The following is a 3,800-nucleotide window of genomic DNA, read 5'->3' as shown; positions in this document are numbered from 1 at the left end:
TTGGTACCTAACTGAATTCAATCAACACTGAACTGATTCTAATTGAATAACTACATTGCTGTCTTTTGTAGAACTGTTTACAGCAGAATTGAGCTGGATGATGGCATAGCATCTTGCAACATTGACATTGGTACCTAACTGAATTCAATCAACACTGAACTGATTCTAATTGCATAACTACATTGCTGTCTTTTGTAGGACTGTTTACAGCAGAATTTATGTCATTTCAAACTGATGAACTTCACAGTTATTGATCTGAACTGACTTGAGCTGTATAATTACACTCTTGTTTTTTAGACCTGCATTACAGTAGAATCTGAATTGATTCTGCAAAATTATCTCTGTGAAGTGCTTTGACACAGTCTGTATTATAAAGATCGTTATTGAAATAAAGCTGACTTGGCTGACATGACATGAGTTCATGAGAGAGGGAATTATTTCACCAGTCCTATATATACTCAGTTCTTTTCATTCTTCTCTTATAAAAAATAATTTAGCTTTGAACCTTATTAAATGCGCCAGATCCAGCTAATTAAGTCCTTCAGGGTTATTTAACAACCACACATGTATGTGTGTTGGAGCAGAGTTGGAACCAGAGTTTTGCATCCCTAATTGGATGGAAGTAAATTAGGGAATCATGCAAAATACAGCTACCTTTAACACCAAAGTAGCTGCTCAGTGTCATTTTTAATGTTTGTGATCCTCTCTGTGAAAACCCAGCTAAAATTATTTTGTTATTTGTTTTTGTTTCCGGCAAAGCGCATGTGCGACCAGCGTGTAAAAGTGCATGCATGGTGCTTCTCAATACTCAATTTGACGCTTCCTCGTTTCCTCGCTCCTCCGTCCTCGAGCCTGTGACCCAGAAACCGATCAAACTCAGACATCTTGAAGGACATCTCAATTCTCTGATTGCACCACGTGCTTAATTTCTCCAAATCTGTTCCGATGAAGAAACAAACTCATCTTGGATGGCCTGTGGGAGAGTTAAATTGCAGTAGATATTCATTTTTGAGTGAACTATTACTTTAAAGATCATGTTCGTAAACTGACACTGTACTCAGCCTCGTGTATCAACTGCAGTATATTTATCTGTAGTGAACTCCTGGTTTCCCTGGGTAGACAGTAGAGAGAGCTGGGTGAATGCAATTGAGGAAGCTGCTTACATCATCCTCTTTTCTTTTACAATGGACATCATTTCCCTTTCAAATTCATCCATGGCACTTGATTTTCTTTTTTTCTTTTTAGATGCAGTGGTGCCCTGGCTGCTGGTGCCTGATACAGGGACCTGGTTGCTGGGAACCTGACGGCTGAGGACCTGAGTGCTTATGTTGGGGACCTGGGACTCAGGGACCTGTCAAGTCAAATTTATTTGTCTAGCTCTTTTCATAATACACTTTTCTGAAAGCAGCTTTACAAATAGTCATACTGTTTTTCTACCGTGTCTTGGGCACACACCTGAGATCTTAAATGTAAAAAAGTATTAAACGAAAGTACACGGTAGTCAAAGGTGTGTGTGTGGGGGGGGGGTTATAGCCTATTCCTACATTACTTGAAGCTCCTTGATGGCTAATGTCAAAATCGTAATTGCACAATGTGCAAAATGCTACACTTCATGTTAAATATTTTTCATAGGTTAGTACTCCGAGTCTGCACTCAGTTTGTGATATTCCTGTTATACAGTATTTTAGAGTAAACAGTAGGAATGCAACAATACAGTTAGCCCAAGTTTCAATAAATACCTGTTTTTTAAACAGTTTTCAGTTTGGTTCTGATGGTTTGGCACAACAGAGTTCTTTTTAGCGATTTTAAATGCTATAAAAAAAAAAAAACTCCAGTACATTGTTGTACACTGTAGAAAAACATGGATTATCACATGTCCCAGCATAAACCAGCAAAGGACCAGCTTAAACCAGCAAAGGACCAGCATAAACCAGCAAAGGACCAGCTTAAACCAGCAAAGGACCAGCATAAACCAGCAAAGGACCAGCTTAAACCAGCAAAGGACCAGCATAAACCAGCAAAGGACCAGCTTAAACCAGCAAAGGACCAGCATAAACCAGCAAAGGACCAGCTTAAACCAGCAAAGGACCAGCATAAACCAGCAAAGGACCAGCTTAAACCAGCAAAGGACCAGCATAAACCAGCAAAGGACCAGCTTAAACCAGCAAAGGACCAGCATAAACCAGCAAAGGACCAGCTTAAACCAGCAAAGGACCAGCATAAACCAGCAAAGGACCAGCTTAAACCAGCAAAGGACCAGCATAAACCAGCAAAGGACCAGCTTAAACCAGCAAAGGACCAGCATAAACCAGCAAAGGACCAGCTTAAACCAGCAAAGGACCAGCATAAACCAGCAAAGGACCAGCTTAAACCAGCAAAGGACCAGCATAAACCAGCAAAGGACCAGCTTAAACCAGCAAAGGACCAGCATAAACCAGCAAAGGACCAGCTTAAACCAGCAAAGGACCAGCATAAACCAGCAAAGGACCAGCATAAACCAGCAAAGGACCAGCATAAACCAGCAAAGGACCAGCATAAACCAGCAAAGGACCAGCTTAAACCAGCATCCCAGCGTCAAAACATACCTAACCAGCATTTGCTGTTTTTTTCAACAGGGAGGTTGGCAGGTCTGATCTTCTTCTGTGTCCTCCTTCACTTCCACTTCTCTTACTGTCTTTTTCTATCCTTCTCTCTCTCATGTTGCTGGTGTCTCTGAGCCCACGCCATTTTTTCTTGCAAGTCTCAACAGAAAAATAAAAGAATATTGCCAAGTTCATGCAGCAGAGTTTGCTTTTGAAGTCTGTTTGTGAAGTTGACACACACACACACATATACAGTCAAACCATAAATTATTCAGACATTTTTTTATATATATTTACTAGTGGGTGCAGGACACTATAGTTCATATGTGTAAGTGAGGATAGCAAAATAAAGTAAACTGTGACATTATACCCAAAAATGATTCATACAGTGGACTACCAGGAAAATTAATAAACATTAGGGACCAAAAATTATTTCGACATCTTGACCGGACCATGTTTTGCTTAAGTGTTATCTTACATAATTAAGATTGAAATGTTCAAGGTGTCTGAATACATTTTGGTTTGACTGTACATATATATAACATTTTTAAGTGCTGTAGGTTTTTCTGTGGTGTGCAAAATTAATTTTAAAATGAGTGAAAATATAAATATAAAATAACGAACAACATTAAGTGATTTAATAATAATACACTTGTGTATAGTAATTGTACTCTCTCTCATACACACACACACACACACACACACACACAAAGCAATAAAAAAATGATAAAACGGGTCCACATTCTAATGCACCATCTGTTCCGGTTTCCATTGACACTGCGAACCATGCAGCTTCGGCTAAAATTAGCGCTTCCTCCATTTTTGAATTTCTGTAGAGAGGTCACGCAGTGATGTAACGATCTTCTACTGATCACACATCTTCACGTGATGCGAATTAGCAGGGTAGAGTTCACCAAACTTGAACTTTGGAACGCAGCGAAATGCAAAATTTTTCACACGAGCTTGCATTTCCGGTCCGACGCATTCGCATAAACGGAAGTCAATGGAACGAAAAGTGCCGTGTGACCGCCCCTTAAAATCAAAGAATTTAGAACACACACACACAGAAAGAAAAAGGCCCAAATCTGAGAAAAGACCAAGGAGAGGAAAATATTTAAGCCAGCTCCATTTCTTATGCCTCATTTAAACCTCTGGGATACAGAGTATCCAATTGCTCGACCCACAATAGCCACTTTTCCACCATCGGGCCAGTGCGAG

This window comes from Sinocyclocheilus grahami, unplaced genomic scaffold (assembly GCF_001515645.1).
Source record: "Sinocyclocheilus grahami isolate Dianchi unplaced genomic scaffold, SAMN03320097.WGS_v1.1 scaffold1439.1, whole genome shotgun sequence".
Taxonomy (NCBI): Eukaryota; Metazoa; Chordata; class Actinopteri; order Cypriniformes; family Cyprinidae; genus Sinocyclocheilus; species Sinocyclocheilus grahami.
The sequence above is the reverse complement of the archived record's forward strand: the minus strand, read 5'-3'. Positions refer to the sequence as shown.